The sequence below is a fragment of the Coturnix japonica genome, chromosome 4 (assembly GCF_001577835.2).
Source record: "Coturnix japonica isolate 7356 chromosome 4, Coturnix japonica 2.1, whole genome shotgun sequence".
NCBI classification, from domain to species: Eukaryota; Metazoa; Chordata; class Aves; order Galliformes; family Phasianidae; genus Coturnix; species Coturnix japonica.
This window is the reverse complement of record NC_029519.1, coordinates 45,921,734-45,943,094: the sequence shown is the minus strand read 5'-3', so window position 1 is coordinate 45,943,094 and position 21,361 is coordinate 45,921,734. Positions and strand designations below refer to the sequence as shown.

At 41.0% G+C, this 21,361-nt stretch overlaps 1 long non-coding RNA gene across 3 annotated transcripts in view; it reads left to right on the top strand.

The window, feature by feature from the left end:
• LOC107313522 overlaps positions 1-21,361 on the top strand; it is an 86,531-nt gene that overhangs the window by 18,617 nt on the left and 46,553 nt on the right. The window lies entirely within an intron of this gene.

The following is a 21,361-nucleotide window of genomic DNA, read 5'->3' as shown; positions in this document are numbered from 1 at the left end:
ATTTAAGTGGGTGGAAACCTCTGCAGTCTTTGTCTGCTGGAGAATTTTGTTTTGCTTTTCCAGATTGTGTCCTGAGCAAAGCGATCAGAGCAAGCAATGAGCAAGGAACTGATTATTTTCAAATCCTCCTGCCACAGGAATACTGTGATAATAAAATCCACCCAGGTGTTTTGAAAAGGTTCCGTGTTCTCTTTCAGGGAGATTAACTACCACTCATATGAACAACACTGTTGCCTGACTTGTTTATGTCTCAGCAATGCCATCAAAATATTGACTTGCTCCACCCCTTTGTAGGAAGAGAAGTGTTAAGCAGTTCTGGGGAAAAGAAAACAAGACAGAAGTGAAACTAGCCCAACTGATGGCACTTAGTTTCTTGCTGGAATGAAAGCTCCATGAGTGTTTTTGGGGTGGGGACTCTGGGGGCATCACATTTCAGTTCTGCATGTGATCCAGGATCACTGAAGTGAAGAGAGGAGATCAGATCTCTCCAACTTGTGTTTTCACAGGTTATATTTGTCACATGTACAATAGGAACTATGGCCAAGCTGTACATCTTGGTTAATTAAAAGGAGCATCCACTTAATATAATATAAAGCACAGTATAAAGGGTATTTCCTTTGTATAGTAGGCTGAATGAAATAATATATAGTCTATTGACCTAAGTTCCTGTGTTCCTATTGAATAACCGTCAGAGAGCAGGCTCCTTGATGTCGTGCATATCCCCTTGAGACAACATAAAAAATAAATATTGTAAGCTTGTATGGAAGCAGGTGAATCCAAAAGAGCAGAATAGGTTCTATATATTCCCAGAGTACAAGCTGTAAGTAGTAACAGATGAATCCAAGCAGTGATTATAAAGCCCAGAGCTGGTTCTCAAGCTACTTAGTCTTTAGGGCCTGGGTGTAAAACTGTGTCCAATAGGCTTGGTTTCATTTCATTTCTTCATAGACTTAGGGAAGATGGATGAAAAAGTACTGATGTTGTTAAGAATGCCTAATAGGAGTGAAATCAAAATAATACACTTGAATGGTGAAACCATGAATGAATTAGGTAGATCCTTTAGCTACATGCAGTCAGAGCATTCTCATCAGGCTGTCATATACTCTGTTAATTTTCTTTGCATAACAAATATTTCAGTACTTTCCCCCTTCTTCCCTCCATGGACCCTAAAATCCCATGTAGGCAGCTGCAAGGAAGGTTGGATCCCCTGCTGATACTTCAGGGTTTCTTTGAGTTCCCATGCAATGTCCTGGTGGTCTTGAAGCATTTTATTCCAGGTCCTGAGGCAATCTGTGGCCACCTGAAACAGGGAAGGGAACCTGACAGTTATTATTACACATATACTAAACATAAGGATCAGAGGCTGAGCAGCAAAGTGGAGATCAGCTTGAGCAAGGTGCACAGACTAAAAGCTTTTGGAGTGAACAGCAGAGGTCAGGACTACAGAGAAGTTTATTTGCAAGCTTCTCTGTCTAGATGCTTAATATAATTATTTTCTGTGTTTCTTCTGCTGTACTCAATGTACAGCTGAAAAGAGTACCTGAGCCATTTTAGACAACACAGAGGAGTGCAGGATGCTACCTTGGTAGTCTGCTGTATTTTCTGTTCTGATGCTGGAAACCATCATCTTTTGCTCTTGAAACAAAATGTTTCCAAAGCTGTCTAGCTTTGGGGTTCCACTTTAATCCTACGTGCTAATGTGCTAGTTTACCATATTAAGGCAGATTAGCTGAAAATAACTTGGCGCATCAGGATTTTCCACTCTTCTTAGGCTTTATAATCTCTTTGCTTTGGACGATGTTTATTACATACTGAGATAATAGGTTTAGTGCTTTTATGACCTCTGTAACATGTTCTTTTTGTGCTTCCACTCAAAACTACTCTTGCTTAGCTAACCTTTCAGCTGGTAATCAGTACAGCACAATTACCCTGGGCATACTGGCAGCCATTTCGAGGACTCTCTTGGGCTGAGTCCTGCTTCAAATCTGCTGCAAACAAAACAGGCAGTTGAGCTTATTAATTTTGGCTTATTATTTTCTTTCCTTGCAATTGCAACCAGTTGAGAGCCTTGCCCCTGGGCTCCCTCCTAGCTGGGTGCTCTGTATCATGTTTGGGGGGCTTTCCAGCTGATGCTGACAGAGACCCTGCTTGAGTGCTGAGGTGCTTAAGGAACCTGAAGCCCTCATAGAGGGCTCCTAAAGGATCTCAACCAAAGTGGGTTGTGTAGGGAGGATGGTTTGTCTTTATTTTTGGTTGCTAAAACACCAGATTTTTTTTTCCATGCATATGACTGCTTAGTTTTGCATAGCTCAGTAATCTCTTAAATTGGCTGGCCAGATGTCCCCAGGGCTCTTGGAAGCTGGAGGTGGTAAACTTCAGAGGTCTGCACACAGTTTGCTCATTTAAATGCTGTGTGTTCACAGATTCCTGGGGCCTTTCTTCTACTCACCGTCAGTAGCCTTTCTAGCTCTTTGAGTCTGTTAATGCTGATGGTAGTTTTGTTGGTTGTTTTTCCTCACTCTTCCCCGTGCCTTCCCCAGGATGTTTTTCACAGCCTGCCTTATTTCCTTCTCCTCTGCATAGGAGACCTGAAGTCAGGCAGTCACAGCCAGCATTTTTGTTTTTGGCAGAGTTTTGCTTGCCCTGTGGGTTGGAGCTCAGTGAGAGCCCAGTGAGACAGTTGGGGATGGTGATCAGTGCTGTTGTGCCCTGCACTGGGGCTGGCTGTGGTTTAGACCCTGTTTTCCTAAATACCTCTCATGCCAGTCTAACTAAGGGCAATTCCCTGTTCTCCTTGTGAAAGCACTTTTGGAGAGGAATCTTTACTTGTGTCTTTGATAGAGAGCGGGAGTGAAGAGGAGGGAATCAGTCTTACATAGGGCAATTAATTCTATGGTTGACAGTGAGCCTGTACGTTCCTTATTCTAACTTTCTCTCCTCTGAAGTTGAATAGAATGGAGATCGTCAAAGCTCGTAGCTCCAGATCCAACGCCACCTTTAACAATGCCATCAATGGAAAAACAGAAACATTACCATTGTCTGTCTTCACAGAAGTAAAACATGGCATAAGAGGCAGTTTACATCTTCTCTCTGGTGTTTGTGCAAGGATTTGTTCCCCTCTTTTGTAGTTTGCTTCTGTTTGGGAAATAATGAGGGCTTCTGCCTTCCATGTGTCTTTTATTAGGGAACAGTGTTCTTCAGCAGACTTGTTAAAATAACGGATTGCCTCAGATGGGTAATTATGTCCAAACATTTCTTGCTGTCCAGCAGAAGGAAAGCTTTCTGACATGACATGGATAAGAGATGTAATGGTACAATAATAGTCCTTGGCACCCTTTAGGACATATACAAAAATGCTGCTTTGGTCCCACCAAACCAAGATGAATGATCTGATTTGGTCAGCTGGGTGGTACAGCCAGTTTGGCTGTTGGGAGGGGTAAGTTTCGGATTGGGAGGATGACAGCAATTCACTGGGTTTGCAGAAGTCGCTGCAGAACATGTAAGGCACGTTGCCAGTGGGCTGGATGTAAATGGATAAGGGAGGAAAAAAGAAATCTCTCACGTAGGCCAGCATGATTGAGGGAGAAAAGAACTTGGGCTCACCAAGCCCTTCAAGCTATGCTGTCAAAGGAATGTATGTTCTGGTTAATCCATCACTTCTGATGACAGGTTGCATATGGTGAACTGCTTGAAATGTGCTTCCTTTGTCCAAATTCTCACTTCTTAAAGATTGGCTTTGAAAACTGTTTTAGCAATAGGAGACATTGCTTCTGTTGTTAAAAAATGTATAAAGCACAAGTGTGTGGAACACATGTTTCTAGCTTAATAGAATTCAGCTTTTTTTAAATAGCCTGGGTCAGAATTGAGAACAAAATTGGTGGTTCTGATTGAGTCTGACTCTTTGTGAGTTTAGTGCTCAGGCACAGACCAGATACTAGGAGCTGCTATACACTCAGTCCTTTGGACATCCTTGGGACTGGCAATATTGCCAAGCACTTAAAGCATGGCTATGTAGTCACTTTACTGAACAAGTATTTTTTGGGTCATCATGTGTGTTGTGGCTGGCACCCAGATAAATTATATGAGATCCAGTTTAATTAAAATTGAGTCTTGTTTTCAGATAGGAAGTAGTAGTAGATAACCACAGCCAGATGACACAGTAAGATGTGCATGAACCAAGTGCTTTGAAAAATTCTATGTGGAGGTTTGAAGGTGTTTTTGAAGGATTTTCAGTTTACCTGACTGCTTCAGGTAGCATTGAAGACAAGGTCTTTTGAACTTGCTGAGGTTGGATGAGCCTATGATATATGAGACTTCAGAGAAAAAACCTGTAGCTTCTGGAGACTGATCCATTTGTCTGTGTACATGTGTAGGTGCCTTACTATGTACCTTAGTTCAGCTGAGCCACAGTCCCTATCTGGAATCTGTGTATGCTACTTGAATGCAAATAAAAACAGGTGCCCCTTTATAGGTTTTATTTTAAGTTGCTGAAATTACTCACCTGGATAACATTAGAGATCAAAGCTGTGAGCAAGTGCATGTATGACCAGGGACCTAGTGTTTGATGGGAGCTTATGAGCTGTAAGGAACATCTGCTCTTGGTAGGTAGCAATTTCTTTTCTATATTGAGTTGGGTTAGCATAGTATGGAATGGTTTTCCTTCTTCCTTTCATCTCCTTGGTATTTTTTTTCCTGCCTGTTCAGGTTTCATGTGGATTGAATAGTAGTGATGAAAGAATAGTAGGCAAATGTGTACAGAAGCAATTTAGGTTTGTATGGTGACAGATGCCATTAAGAGAAATTCTGTAGCTTTCTTTTCAAAAATATAACTAAAATGCTCTGATGTGCAAGGTCTGGGCAAGATCATAAGGTGCTCTGTCTGAAGGATCATTTAGCTGCCCTACCATACACACATGGCCTGACTGACCTGCTGGCATGGCCAGTGTGGAAAAACTCTTTCTTTTCCAGAAATGAGCCTCTGATGTTTCCATAGTGTTAACATGAGTAAGTTCCTGGACTTTGGGGCTGCAAGGTAAACCTTTCAGGCATGGACTGAGAGTAAGGGGTGTCTCTCACAGTAAACTCCCCTGCACTATGTACACTACACATGCTCCACATCTCCTTGGCATGTTAAGAACCGGGGAGTTATGGGATAGGCTGCAAAACAATGTTGAGAGAAGATGAGGCAGGAGAAAGCTGCTTTGAGTTGGTGGATGACATGCTTCTGCACAGATCATTTCACTGTCTAGTAAATAAGGATTGAGATATCGCCAAAGCTTCTGAATGTGACCCCAGCAACCGTGATCGCAGAACAGGAAAGGGATCTCAGTAGCTGTTAAAAGAATTTACTGGGAAATAACCCAACTGCTGCTGGAAGATAAGGGTGTGTAAGAAATTCTCCTGTGAATAAAGGCTGAGGTAGCTGGTCTTGTTCAGCTTGGAGAAGAGAAGGCTCTGGGAAGACCTCATTGCAGCCTTCCAGTACTTAAAGGGGGCTTATGAACAGGACAGAGACTTACTTATATGTGTGCGTGTATGTGTGTGTGTGTGTGTATATATATATATATGAGACTGGTATAAATAAACTGATTATATATATATATTTTCATGTGGTCTGACAGTGGTAGAACATGGGGGAATGGCTTTAAACTAAAAGAGAGGAGATTTGTTAGATGTTAGGAGGAAACTCTTTATATAGAGAGTGGTGAAGCTTTGGCACAATCTGCACAGAATGCTGTGGATGCTCCATCCCTGGAGGCACTCAAGGCCAGGTTGAATGAGGCACTGGGCAGCCTGATCTGGTGGGTGGCAGCCAGCCCACAGAACTAGATGGGCTTTTAAGTCCTTTCCAAACTATGCTATTCTATGCAAGGAGTAAGAAGCACTTACTCTGACAACTGCATTTAGTTCCCATCCTGCACAGTCCCACGTGCAAAGATAAGAAACCGCTGTTTTTAAAGACGTTGCTGACAGTCCTTGCCAGGAAGAGCCGGATTGATTTGTTACTGGCACCTTAGTATTTTTGATCAATAGCTTCATAAATGGGAGTTAATACTCTGCCAACTACTACTATTTTTTTTCCCACTTTATTTTAATCAATTATTTTTGTTGTATAAAAAAAAAGGTAATATAAATATTTGAGGATTAAAATAACTTTCTCAGCCTAGTAATTTGGATTTATGTCACTTCAAAAGCAGTTTCCTTTGAGGAACAGGAACACCAGATTAAAGCTTTATTCCAGACAGGTAATTAAAAGGCTAAATCCCATGTACAGCATTACAACTCTAATATGGATAGAAGAGGATTGCTCATTAGTGTCCATTGGGATTTCTATTATGACTCTGGGAACAGATAGCCACCCGTCTCGTTATGAATCCTATTACAGCAAAGACTGGACTGCAAGGCACACCATGTCACAGTTCTCCACTTGTCTGACTTTAAGCAAATGTTGCTTTGAGCAGAGGAACTGTATTCAGATATTTCTCATGCTAGGCAAATGGTTGTGTGGATGTGCCTGAATAAGCACAAAAGACATTCCTATCTGCTGCAGGGCCTTTCCTCCTACTTGCAGATCAAGTTCATCACGTAGATTTAGTGGAGGAAGACTATACTACTATAGTTTGTACATATAGTTTGTTATGGCTAATGGAGCAGGGGTGCACTACCTGATTCCTTATTTTTCCATATGAGTCAGAAAGGAAAGCTAACTACTGGTGGACTCTTGCCTGTGTCTAATGTTTTGGAGGTGAGGAGAATCTGTTCTTCCTCTTTTTGTTTGCTTCATCTTGGGGAGTCTCACTGACTCTGTTTTACAGAATCACCACCATGTCCCTGTGAGGCAGTGTTTCCTCTAACTTGAGAAATATGGCTTCGTCTTTGTTTTGGATGGCACGCTGGGTTTTGAAGGTGAAACCAGGTTAGAAACAGCTTTTTGTTCTCAGGAGAGATTTAAAAAATGATATGTTCCTAGTTAGGATAGAGAGACAACAAAAGTACTGGATTGTATCTATTAAGGATGTCATTCCTAAACACTTAGACAATCTTAGGTGGGTTTTCTTTTTGTTGGTTTGCTTTAACAATTTAAATAAAAACAAAGTCTAAAGGGAAAGACATTAAATTTTTCTAATGAAAACTAATTTTTGGATATTTATGAAGAAGTTTCTTTTCTCGGAAATGATTTTGTTCCTAATAAACAGTCTGAAAAGATAAGCAGACTTTTACGTAAAATTTCCAGCCCAAAGGAGTTTTTGACAGTAGTAGACAGAATCCTCTCCACCTCTAGTTTGCAATATTCAAACTGTAGTGATATAAGGGCTAAGCAGTTATTGTTCTTGCCTTGGTACTGATGAGCCCACCAGCAACAACTTTTTATCACACGAAGTCCAATTGTGTGATACAGATACAAATTAGCCTGAAGTCTATGACAAGCTGGGATGCTTTATTCTATGTTCACTTAAACTGGAAGTGCACCTTTGCATCCAGGGAAAAAAAAAAGTCAGAGAAACAGAAGAACAGCAGTAAAAGCAGTGCTCAGAGTAAATGCATTCTGCCTTCGTATCACCATCCCTTTGAGCACAGCAAACTCTTTTTAATCTATTCCTTTCTGAAAGGATTCAAGTCCCAGCCTTTCTACCTAGTCTTGCCAGATCAATTGCAGCTGTTCCCCATCTGTGCCTGTGCACTAATAGGAAAGACCTGCTAGCTTTCCCCCTGGTGGCAACAGGGGCAGGCTCTGCCTATAATAAATCCTTATAAATAAGAACTAATTAATTTGTTGCATAAAACACAGGAACTTAACATCTACTTATCCAAAGCAACTTTTTAAAAATCTAAATTTGTTTTGACCCGTGATGTTGGTGCTACATATCACTGCAGTATGTGAGTATAGATATTCTTACATGGATTGTTCAAGTCTCGTCAGTTGAGTTGAGAGCTCTGTGGTTTGGGTCTGTCTATAGGCATTGGATTTCAAGGCAGGTTAACTTCAGTAACTGTATTTGACCATGTTCTCAAAGACTGTTAATAATACTTTACAAGTAGTCACTTTTTTTGGAAAAGCTGATGAGAATCCAGTAAAATTTGTCATTTGAGAAAATCTCAGGTTTTCTTTTTTTCCCCTGGGACTTGGACCAATTAGGCATCCAGATCTTTAGACTCTTTCAAGCCAGTTTATCAATAGGAAAGCTGCTCTTCATCAGCTTGAACCGATTCATATTGGACTCTGTCTTGCAGGAGAACAGAGGGCTCCAGTCTGATAAGGCTGGGATAGGATGGCATTGCGTGCCAGTATGTCTGGAATATATCAGTGCAGGTTATGAATGGCATTGGGATGCAGCTATTTGAGGCTATTTCTGCTGTCTGCTTTTTGTGTTTTTAGGGTGGCTAGTCAGTGAGCTTGTAATAAAAGCCAAATCTAAGCACTCTCAAGCTCTGTTCTCATATATAAAAATCCATCACATAAAAAAAAAAAAGAAAAAAAAAAAAAGCCCAATCTCCTCTCTATTTCTGTGTTATTTATTGCTCCTTGTGCCCTCAATTCCCTGAGAAACCAAGTATAGCTCATGCACAAAATGATAGCACTCCATAAGCTTATAAAAATGGAAACACACTGTGTTCCAAGCAAGCATGTTGCGGTAGCAGGTGAAGAGAAAGCTTAAGGAATGACATTCTGAGTCAAAGGTGCCTTAACGTTCTGAGTGTTTTGTTAATTGGAGATTTTATGGAGCCAACTGATGAATTTTCAAAGTCACTATGTTCTGAAGAGTTTGAAAATTTGCAGCAATGAGGACTGCTTCTGTCCTGAATAATTACAGCTGTAGTTATTGTGGCTTGCATCCGTTGTGCAACAAAGGTGTCATGTGTGCTAGGTCTTCATTTCAACAGGAGCAAGGCCTTTGGACATGCTGTGCATTGCCCCCACCTGAGCAACTTGGCTTCTGAACACAGAAAGCAACTTTTCAATGCTGATCATCTCAGGTCTGAAAAGGTCCTTAGAAACTCACCATGTGAAATGACTGTAGGAAAAGGTCACGTCAGAATAACCAAGTGACTCTCTAGCTTCCCCTTGTCTCCCTCCTGTGTTTATCAGGTCATTTGAAGCCATCTGTCTACTTAGTTGTCAGTGTATCGACTCATTGCTATTAAGAACCATTAATATTGTAAGAGCCATACGCTGCGTCTGTAGCCCAGCTAATTATAAGAGACAAAACTAGTGCCTTGCGTAAGTACTGCACTTTGGGGGGAATAAGCCCCAATGGCCTGCACTGATACTGTAACTTAAAAGTCAAGCAGTGGAATAAAGCAAAAAAACCAAACCAGTAAAGCATTGATATGGCTGTTGTGGATACAGTCAACTAAACTGACCCCCCAAAAGAGCTTTGAATTACAAAATGAAAATACTCTGTGGTCAAATTTGATTCTGATTCTCTTAGAAAATTCTGTGCCCTTTTGGAAGTAGAGATGGTCCTGCAGGTGAGGTCTGGTTGGAGTTACATCCCTTCTTGTTCTCCCCAAGAATTAAAGAGGACTGGGGCCTGCTGGCAGGGGCATTTGCTACATGGCCAGCCCTGACTGGATGCACAGCCCAAGCCTGAGGAGGTACTCTGAGGACAAAGCGACTCTGCACTGTCCTGGAGGTGAGCAAGTTGAGTCCCCATGGTCTACCTTGCTTATGAAAAGGCCGGGTCTGCCCTTCAGGCAGGAAGTCAAGGACTGCAGGAAGCGTTGACTGTTTGGTCTGTAATTAAAAGAAAGGTACTTACAAGAACCTATTCATATCCTTTATGATCTCCCCTGGGATCGTTTAACTGACTAATTTGGACAGCCCAGACAACAAATGAGGACTTGGTCTCCTCTCTTTCTACATCTCTGTAAACATAATCCCTGATTGATTGGCCTCTAATACATCAGACCTAAATGAAAAATTAATTAGATTGGCTACAACCCCGAAGTGAGCACTTTACCACTTTGTTGTTTTGTCCATTTGATCCTTTCTTCTTTGATTTATGGGCAAAGGAGAAAGGGGAGAGGGGAAAAATAAAAAGGAGGAAAAAGAGGTTTGTACTGGACATCACAGGGAGTCAGATGGCTTTACTGAAAGCTGAGCTCTTCTTAGCCGTGAGTGCAATGAGCGGCAGATCCCGAGCGTGTGCCATGAAGGTGGAAAGTTCAGAGGGAGCATATGCTTTCCCCCCAAATCGTGTCTTAAGTGAAGATTTAGATTTTAGCAATCTGAGTTTCCACTGCTCTTGAGATGGGATGAAGTGGTATTATTCTGCCCTGCCTGCAGGGAGGCCCTGAGGATGTGAGAAGAGGGCTTCCTCCTGTCTGCCCTCCACTGAAAGACCCAGGTGGGGCATGAAAAAGCAGGAAATAGGACAGAGATTTGTTTTGAACTGCCCACTTCTCCTGAGGGTGGAGTAAATCAATTTATTTTTGTTGGGGCTCTCCTCATCTCCCTGTGCTGGCTCTTCTGTTGCAGCCAAAGCTCTACTCAGGGAGTAGAGTACTCTGGGAGGTTCCCATGGCTCCTGTCTCTTGGCTTGCATATCAATTCCTTTTGATTCATTTTTCTTTCTGAAATTATGAGACTAGTGATACTGGTTTGCTTTTGAAAAGACCAATAAAAGTGTGTGGCAGGGGTCAGGGTTGCTGGTTTTCACAAGGAGTGCTGGAGGCTGTGAGAGCTGGCCGATATGATTTCAGGTTGCCTTGGAAAAATCTTATGAGTTTGTTGAATAGCGCATCGTCTGAACAGTAGCCAAACACGCAATAGCCACTGTGCTTAATAATCTCAAAGGGTGAAGTATACCTCAAGGTGAAAAATAAATAAACTGTTTCCTAGGTTTGTAAAGCATTGTAGCATTCAGAGCAGAACTGAATGACTTGCTTAAAATAAAAGCCAATGCGGTGAAGACTGGAAATAAAAAATCTGAGCTCAACAAGTCCAAGGGTGGAGAGCAAGCAAACAGCGTATTGTTAATCACAGGCGAATTTTGCCAAAGCCCAAGGCCCAGAAAGGCAGTCAGAAAGTAGAAGTATATTAAAAACAAAACAGTCTTTTGGCCTAGAGGAAATAATGGGACGCTAAAGGGAGGCACTGCTGAAATGAGAAACTACTTCTGCAATCTAAAGAGTTATTAAAAGCAAGGGCAGAAATTAAACTGAATTCCAGAGAGCAGTTATATGGTTGTGTTTATAAATGGATGCCTTAGTCTGGTTTAATCTTGAAACAGAAAATGCTCAAGCCAAGTTTGAAAAATGGATCTTTTCTTTTTTTGTAAATAGTTTAGGAAATCCAATAGAAAATCCTCCTTTGAAAGAAGTGATTCTATATAGGCAGTGATGGCCAATTTCAGGAAAGCTTTTAATCGCAAAATTAAAATTCTTATGATGTTCTAAGGCTCTGCCACTTCCAGAAAGTACTTCTGACACAGGAGATTCTTAGCACACTTGGGCTGGATTCTTGGTTTCCTGCTCAGAAGCTGTTTACTTTGTGAGCCACCCCACACTCATTCTTCCTGTCTCCCTACTTGATTTTGCAGGATTCAGCCCTCATGTCAGCACTGAAAACTCTTGTGCATGATTTAGAGGCAGAATCTGTGCATGTATGGCTTGTGCACAGCTTTTTAAAACAGAATTTAAACAAGGCTTAGTTGTTCTGAGTGCACCTGACTTCATGCGGATGTGAGGATGAGGAAATTCAGGTTTTTTTTCCAATTCCAGGTCAAAACCTCCAGGGGGAGGCTGGGCAGAGCAGGGACTTCTACCATTATTTCCTTACACTGATTAATTAGGAGGCTGCTGCCAGCCCAGGAGGCTCTACCTTGCATCTTGTAGCAAAAGCTTTCAAAAGAACTCTCCTTTTTTTTTTTTTCATGCTGTAAGAGTGCATTTTGGGAGCATGGTGTTTTTCGCCAAGTGAAGCTGCAGGTTTTTTTGCCAGCTGGGGTGCCTTGCATGCCAGCCTCACTCACAAGACAAGCTGGTAAATCCTCAACAAACTTCAAGTGGCACTAATGTGTGTGGGGCTGGTTTGTGCGCATGGGATGGGGGTCTGCTTTAACATGCGCAAACTGAGAGCGTGTGTATCCAGTAGTATGCATTAGACACTTTACTGCAAATCCCTAATTTGACATGTGAATAGCTTATGGTTTGGTGCAAAGTTAAAAGCCTGAGGTTTCCAGTCCTCAAAGCTGATATCCTGACCTCAGCACAGTCACACAATGCTGTGTTTAATGGCTCTGCATCCTATAATCCTGCAGGATGTAGCCTTGCTTGTACTTCTACTCTTATTCTGCCTGTGGTGAGAGCAACATGCTACAATCAGGCACTTGAACTGATCATTGCACAGCTTCTCACCTGGGAATTTGTGCCTTACAGTGCTGTGATGAATTTTGCTGGCACAATTGCAGGTTTCCTCCCCTACTTTGTTACACCAATGGCAATCTTTGAGAGTTATAAATGAGATTGGAGTGGGGAAAAAGAGGGTGTTTGGCAGAACTTATTTTCATGTTTAACAAAGATGACACCTTACCTACATTATCAGTGTTGTCCAGATGGTCACAAGAGCACAAGGGCAGTAAATGTGGGCATTCCTATGTTATTTCCTTATTACAGGTTTCAGATTCATATCCACCTGATTTTTCTTGAAAGGCTTCCCTTCTATGGTTCACCTGTTCCAGGGAAGGTGTACCTGGACACTTCTGTGGCAGAACTAAGTGACAGCTTCCCCTTTTTTTGAACCAGAAAGGGTATGAACCATTCAGTTTTCTTCCCTTTGCACCACTCATCAGCTTCTTAAAACCCTCATCAGCTGCTGGCCTAACTATTCTTGTCATTTTGTGATTAATTCAGCACAGTTGCTGGTCTTTTTCTACCAAAATAACACAGGTGATGATATTTGGGAGCAGTGCAGAGACCCCAGCTAACAATAGCCGTGATTCCTGCTCAGATGGTGCAAACTCTTAAAACTGTGTGTTGGCTGAGTCAATGCAACCTACTATGTGAAACTCAAAAAGTGAATAGTTGAGCACCTTTAATTTTGAGAGAATCATAGGCTATTCTGAGTTGGAAGCCACCACCATTTTAATCTTTCTCAAATTCTTATTTTCTTTAAGCTTTCATTTTCTGCAGATTATTTTTGGTGGAAAATATTTTTCCATCATCTTTTTTCTTAGTCTTGGGTGCTTGATCCTATTTCTGGAGCCAAGTACAGGTAGGGAGAAGAAACTGTGCTACAGTGTTTAAATAACTTTAAGGGTCTATCACTGAGACCTCTTTATTAGTTTTTGGACACTATCAAATGAAGCCATTAGCTTCTGAAACAGATTAAAATGAAAAACCTGTGAAGTTAGAAAATTGTCTTGGAGCTCTATCTTCATGAAAATGGAATGGCTTGGGTTATTTTCTTCCTTTTTACAAACAGCAAAATGACATGTTGAAACTTTAGCCTGTTTAGATCAATGTCTGAGAACACAGGGTGAAATATTATCCCTCTTATTCTCAGTGGCAAAGTCCCCACTGATTTCAGTGGAGTTATGATAAATCCTCATGGAAAATGACATCTTGCACTAAAGCATACTCAACTTTTTATTTATTTATTTAAGTTATATATCTCATGTGCCACATATGCTATGCTTCCTACCATCTCACAGAGTCACTTTTCTTGAGAAGAGCAGGTCTGGTAATCCTTTAAAGAGCTGGCAGCTCTTTAAGGGACACCCTGTCGAGAGTGCAATGGCTCTCCGTCCCCCAGCAAAAGAAATTGAGCTGGGGAGGCAGGTGACTGTAGTGGCTGTTCAAGGATCTGCAGCTTAAACTGAGGAAAAAGAGGGAAATGTATAGAAAGTGAAGCAGGGTTGTATAGCCTTTTCAACCCAGGCCATTCTATGATTCTTTGTGTCATTTAGTTGTAAGCTTTTTGAGGCATTTCGCTGGGAGCGATAGGCATAGTCAAATGCTTGTAATGAAGTATGTTTTGGGGTAGGTTCAGGGGTGCCTGGGATGACAGTCAATTATATGAACCCTGCATCTTGCAAATACTTTCATGATTTTTAGTGCATCTACTAAGCAGTACAAGATGCATTAACAATTTCTTCACAGACATCTTGGAGATATGTTGGTGTCTGGAGTCCATGTTCAAATAGTAATAAAAGGGCTGGTTATTCAGCTGGTATTCCTGTTAATATTATTAAATCCATTTTTGAGCTGATGGTGTGCTGCTTGCTGAATGAAGTGGCTGCTTAGGAAGTCCATACTTGGGTTAGGGCACAAATGAAGATAGGATTGCATTAGTGGTGACAACTTTCAACGGGAATGTTTTTCTTTCCTATTAGCCTCAACACAGCCAAGTATATCTGGATGCCTGCCTGTTGTGTGGGTCAATACTATATGTAAGAGATGGAGGGCTGTTTCTGTAGGGGAAAATGTCCTCAGCCTCCCAATCTGGGCTACTTTGAGTCTTCAGAAGAGCACAGCAGCTGCCACATCAAGTATCAGAGGCTGCGGGTACACAGTAGAAACCTCCACAGTAACCTCTGATGGGAATGAAGTTCATTTAGGATTCCCTCTCTGACTGGTGTGGAGCTGGTTCTAAGATCTGTGCCTTTAACTACAAAACTTTCTGACTTGCACGTTGATCAGATTATTTCAAGCCTGTAAATAGCTTTTATGGCACAGCTTGGTCACTTTACTGATTCCAGGCTTCCATCTCATTTCTATCTTAGTTTATTTTATTACGGAGAATGATACAGCCCAGAGGGTTTTCCTTCATATCAAAGTGGCCAATACTTTGCTCGTAAAATGTGGTCTATATCTGATGGAAATGCATTCAGCCTACAAGAAAAATATTCCAAAGGCGGTATCAACATTACAGATCTGTCATTGGCCTGGAATTGGGTAGGATCCAATCCTGCAAACATCTTTATGAGCAGTTTACTTCAGGTTACAAAAATCCTCTCAGTATCAATGAAACTGCTTTAATGTAACGCACTTAAAGAGTTTTCAGTATGGGATTTAAGGCTTTCATTCAGCATAGCACTTGAGCATATGCTTAAAATTAAGAATGGGCTTATGTTCAAAATGAAGCACATGGTTTGGCAATGAAAAACAGGATCCCTTTCAGTCACTGTCCTGTATCAGAGGCCTTGCCCCCAGCTCAGGCCTTATGCCTGTGCTTTGCTGCCTGCCTGGAGTCCGCCTGCATTTAATGAGGCTGCTGGCAAGTGAGTTCTCCAGCTTGAGTCACAAAAATCGGAATCAAAGCTTGTAATTTGCAATTAAAAACTGCTGACAGTTATGGCAAGGGGACAAATAAGTGCATTAACTTATTAATGTTCATCTCATGAGTTTCATTCATTTTGTGCAGTAATGATGCACTTTGATATGCTGTGTTTCTGGTCAGTGCCTGATCTGCTGCTTTGAAATGGATTAGGGTCTTGTGTCCTGGCTCCCTTACCCTGCTAGGGTCTTTACCCTGCAGTCCTGTCTTGTATTGCTGAGGATAATTTCTTAATATGAAGAGCTGAATTAGCAGACTGATCTGCCAGTCAGACATCCTCTAATCTCAGGCTAGTGTATTCTTAGCTCTCTTGTTTTGCTTTTCTTGAAAATAAGAAATTGGGAGTACTGGTTTTGTAAAATGAAGTAATTCTGCCTTCTGCAGAAGCTGGTTGTGGCAGGAGGGAAAATAATCACTGAGGGTCTGTGAAGGTTTAATCTACACAGTGTTCCACTTAATTTTGATATTTTTTGTCTGTTTTAAAAATGCTTAAATAATATCCCATCGCTTTCAGACAAGACTTTTTAACCTTTAAAGAAATCAATTGCCTTGACCTGTTGTTCATCATTTGCAATACTTGGAAGGATCTCGCATGGATAATTTTTGAAATTGTTGCCACGATGTCCAAAAATTAATACTCTTATCACTTGTCCTGTGTTGGTGACTTTTGTTCCTGGGTCAGAGGCACTATCCCATGATTTTCTGTTTCTAGACAGGAAACTGTTTTGGAGTGTAAACACATTGTTTAGGGTCTGTTGGAGAAGCAGGGCAGAAATGGGAAGCCATTTCTCACAGGATGCATGATGGATGTTTTCTTTCCATCTTTGGTTGTATGCAGGAAAACATACCTCAAATCTGAGAGTAACACTCTCTTCATCCTGCCACTTGTTTTGACTCCAACACATCACAGGTTGCCATCAGGTGATGCTCAGCATCTCACCATTCTTGATCTGTTTTTTTGGAGTGTGAACTGAAGTAGCACAGCCATCTCACCTAGTTCCAGGCAAGGTGATGCAGCAAGGAGAGGTGTCCAATAGTTTAAGCCCACAGCTCAGGATGCTCAGAATTTGGGTGAGGGTAAAAGCAGCCAGTCTGAGCTTGTTGCCAGTTTCTTACTGGCATGCCTGGAAGAACTAACATCCAAACAAGTGCAAATCCTGAGTGTGATCACTGATCTGAGATGTCATGCTTGCTTAGTGCCTAGGAAGAAGGGAATATAGCACTAGCAACAACTGTGACACAGTCACTGAGTACTTCAGCTTGAGAGATTTTTCCAGTGGTAATTAACATATTTAACTTATTTCTAAAGATTTACAAACATGAAATGCCACTAAGCATTCCATTCCATGAATGTCAAAGAGGCTGATATAACTTTGGAAGCATATATTTCATCCATCATAACACTCTTGTCACTTAAATGGCACTCAATCCACTTAAAATTACAGCGATTATGGAAGGAACATCAAGTTTCATCAGCAGTGATTACACTGTGATTATCGCACACGCGCTTCTCAGGGCATCTTTTGCTCTTATGCAACCGCCAGTTTGCAAATATGTGTTGGGGAATAGCATTTGGGGCTTGGAAGATAAACTTGACGTTTCCATCCCATCAGAGTCAGTCCTTTTAGCATGTTAATTTGTACTTTGGCAGAGAAAGTTTAACTCTTAAGAGTGTCTTGGAGTGGGAAAGAAATTAAAGTGTCAGTGAAGACCTGCTCTACCTGCAGGGGACTTCAGTAGTTAAACTAAGTGGAGGGAGGTTATGGTTGTTGCCTTGAGGTCTTTTCTTGACTTTCCCTTGTCAATCCACTGAGACCAACTAGAGGTAGCCAACTACCTTTGGCAGGCAAAGGGATGGAGATCTACTGAAGTCTGCTTGTGGCAGAAAACAGGAGAAGCAAATCTGTTCTTTTCCATGATGACACCCTTTTTCCTATGCCTGCCTTAATTAAAAATGTAGGACTCTGTTTCTCTGGGAAGATATTAGTAGAGAGAGCTGAAAATAGAAAGCCCCATCTAGACTCATGTAGCCATCAGGGGAAAAATTCCTGCTGGTGCCACAGACCATTAGATAGTAAGAGAAAGTGATAGAATTGGAAATAAGAAGATCCAATCTGATGTGTGATTCCCATGAAATCAGTAATAAAAATAAAGCACAAAAATATGCAGGGATTTGGTTTGTTTGTTTATTACTGTAGCATTAGGAGCCAAATTTCCAAGAGGACTCAGCTCCCTGCAGTTCTTACTGAGGAGAGCAGCTGAGCTCTTTCAAAAGTGGGAATTTCAAGAAGTATCCACATTTGACAAATATCTAATCTCAGACCAGTTGGGTTTTCCTTTAGTACTTAGCAGGCACTTGGAGAAGCAGGAATTGTCTCTGAAAAAGTAGGAAGAGAGCACAAAGTATTGGCTTGGCAGCAGCGCAGGTGAGAGACATTGAGGCAGGTAGTAAGTCCCTCTTAGTATTGATCCAGGTTCAACGTGGAGATGGCTGAGCCATTCTAACCTGGTGAAACAGCATAATCATGAACAACAAGTTAAAAAATATCTGAATTTGTGCCGTGAAGAAAAGCTGATTTCTGCTGGCCATCCTCAAGAATTAGCACCAGCAGTATCTCTGCCCTGCATATGGCAGTGTCATACATTGTCATGAGCCACAAAGTGTGCATGTGTTTTGAATTAGCCCAGGACACAACATCTCTGTTGGAGTTCAACATTTATGTCTTCTGTTGTACTCTTAGATGCATCTCTGCTGCTTGCTAAGAGTGTTTGCAGGCAGGAAAGGAGAAATGGAGGAACTGGTATTTCTTCTGTCTCCAGGCATCCCCTTCTTGTTATCTTTTGTGTCCTTTCATTGTAGAGAAGCTCACACTATTTTTTCTGTGCTGTTAATGATATTTATAAACATTTATAAACATGTGTCTTTGCTTTGTTGCTTACCTTTTTACACGACTTATAAATACCCAGTTTTGGAAAATGGATAGCCTAGTAAGTAGGATGCATTTAATTCTGTGCCTTCACAGTTGTTAATAGTGGAAATTTCAGTGTTACAAGTTACCAATAATTAATTTTTCTCCTCTAGCTTCTGTCACGATTTACATGAAACCCATTGTGAGAAAGGGAGGGAAGTTAGTCCGCACTTCCCCTCCTCCTCTTGGCCTTCCGTGATTCTGTCCAGATAGAAACATAAAAAGCAAGCAACCCAAATTTCTATTCTTCAGTCTTTTGAAAGCAGAAAGTTCTTAGAATTTATTTAGAAGTATTTTGAGTTAATAGAAATTCTGTGCATCCTGTCAAAAGTGACATTTTCTTGGATGGAAATTGATTTATTTATTTTCTTTGAAACTTCACATTTCATGAGGATGACTTTTTGAGTCAGAAAATTTTTACCAGCTCCTCTGAAGACTTGGTCATGAGGAAACCATCAAAATGTATGGGGGGAAATTTCATAAATGACAAGAAGTGAAGCAACGCTTATGCAATGGAGCAGGAAATGAGTGCTGGCATCTGAAGCTTCTGCTGCACCTTAACGCATCCAAGGATTATTGTGCTGTTTTACTACCCCAAGTTTGAAAGTAGCCCAAACCTTTCCCAAGAGATAAAGTTAAAAATACTAGTTTTTTTTTAATTCTTTTTAGCTGCTTCAGTTCTGTTTGGTTTATCTTAAATTCTGTCTCTGTATACAGCACTGGAGGAGTTTGTGTTGTCTGCAGTGGGGAAAAAGCATTTCTTGCTGTGAAAGTCAGTCTGAAATACTGAAAGTCTGGTGACTGGAACTTCAAAACTTTTCCTCTGAGTGGTTGTGTGGTTTTTGGTAAATGAGGGAACTCCAACCATATTCTGGATCCTAGTCTGGATGACCATTCAACTTCTTCAACTTGCATGCCTCACGAGATCACCTTCTGCAGCTTGAAATCCTGTTGGCAATACTGTCTGATGGTTAGAACATGCTGGCAGCTAAGCACATCTTTTTCGAAGATGGCCACTACATTTGAAAAAAATATGTTTTTAGGTGCAAATGCCCTTTATGAAAATAGATTTTGAAGCTAAGAACATTTGCTGAAAGTCCAACTGGATGTATATGAGAGTGTCTTTGAAAGAAAAAATATTCGATAGGCAGGTGCCTATAGTATAACATAAATGCCGGCAAAGGCATTGATAAGCATCTTATCTCTTGGGGGAATATGAGAGTCAGTTCCTCTGTAGCCCATGGAACCTGGAAAGATTAGCAAGGGACAGAGATTATATTGTTCCATCAGACTAATATCTTTATTGAGTTTTCTGTTTTCTAGTTCCCTGTAGAGCTATATCAGTCTTGTTTTCATGTTCAGTGTTGGACAGAGTTTTGCAGGTCTCACATTGTGGCTCACGATTGAGGGAACAGTGGCTTCATGAGTTTTCTCGCTCAGATTTAAGTTGTAGTGTGAGCAACTGCTGGTGCAGTTTGTCTCAGCCTTAATTGTACATGTTTCCACAGAAAACAGAGGGCCTTCAGGCTGATACGTTTTTTCTCATGGCTTAAATATGTAAGTGAAATTAAAACAGAAAGGCTTTCTCAATCATCAAGGGCATGTGTTTAAAAAGATAATATATCTGTTTAAATATGTTTGGGGAAAGTCATGTTGCAACTTAACTGTATTTCAGAAATCAGAGGCAGTGCTTCTTGTTCCATAGTTTAAGAAAAATGATATGCTGAAGACAGGTGCAATCGTTGCTTTCCCAATCTACATTCATTATATCCCTATTCGTCTCTACTGCAGAGGTCTGCTGGAAATGAGCACCTTTCCTGTTAGAAGCCATCATTGCTTTCTGACTAAGGTTATTTATAATGGAGATGGATCCAGCCATATTTAAGTTAACACTGGTTTGAAAAGCCATCCTTGAAATTTTCTGTGAGCTGAGCTGAAGTTGTTGGCCCTCTCAACTTCTGTTTTGCTACATCTAACACAGGAAGTTAGTTTCTTCTCCTAAACTGAGCTGGCCACCAGCTTTGTCATTCATGTAGCCCAGGTTTGTACCTGTTCTCCTCTCCTGCCTGTTTGTTTTTACCTTCCAGACAGGTTCATCCCTCTCTATTGAAATCCGCTGCTTTCTGTCTTCTTAGCTGCTTTCAGTCCCTCTGGTAGTCTTCATTTTCTGAATTTTGTGTATTTCCCTTGTGGCGTTATAACCAGTGCTTTATTGAAGTTTGAATAGACTCCAATCCTGAATGCCCTTTATCTAAAAAATGAGATATCTTTTTAGAGAAAACTGCCAACTAATTCTTGTATGATCTCTCTTTGGTAAGCTCGTGCTATGGTTTTTATTATTCTTGTATTTGTCAGCCTTATATTGTTCTTCCCTTAAAAAGTTGTTCCTTTGCTGACAAATTAACATTTTGTAATTGCCTCCAATTCACCCTTCTTCCTCACTTTCATACTTTGTAGATTGATATTTTTCACTCTTATGACACTACTGGGACTTACTAGATTTAATAAAAATCTTTTCTGTTAGCACAGTGGTCTCGTGAGATTTGTGTAAAAAATAAAAAGGTTCCCAAGCTTAGAAACAAATCTCTCCATTTCCGTCTGCTACTGGATGATATCCTTCTTGCTCTTTGGCACTCAGATGTCTGTAGGTGAGGTCAGTTAATTCGTGCTCATTTCCTTTTTGGGTCTGGAAGGACTTCTATTCACTGAGACCAGACAAAGGATGTGTGCTTTGGGGAAGAAAAAAGGATTTCCCCAGGAAAGACCAAGGTGTCTTTGCACTGTAGTGGGCTCCATTCCTCAAGCAGGGGGAAAACTAAAGCAAGTTCCTTATTGCTGCCAGCGTGGCCAACATTGCCAAGGTTCACAGGGATGCAGACTTCTGAATTGGCAGATATTTGTTGGCCTTGAGGAGTGTTCTGTGCTGAAAATTAATGCTTTTATGAGCAGGCATGAGATCTTCGCATTTGTTGATGCTTTTGGGAGGAACTGTGGGACACCACACTGGGTTTTCACTGTTGTTTATAATCATGTTTCACTGTTATCTAAAGTGAACAAGATGCCATTTTATTTGGTGCTGTACAATCATACTTGGATGATTACTACTCTGGGG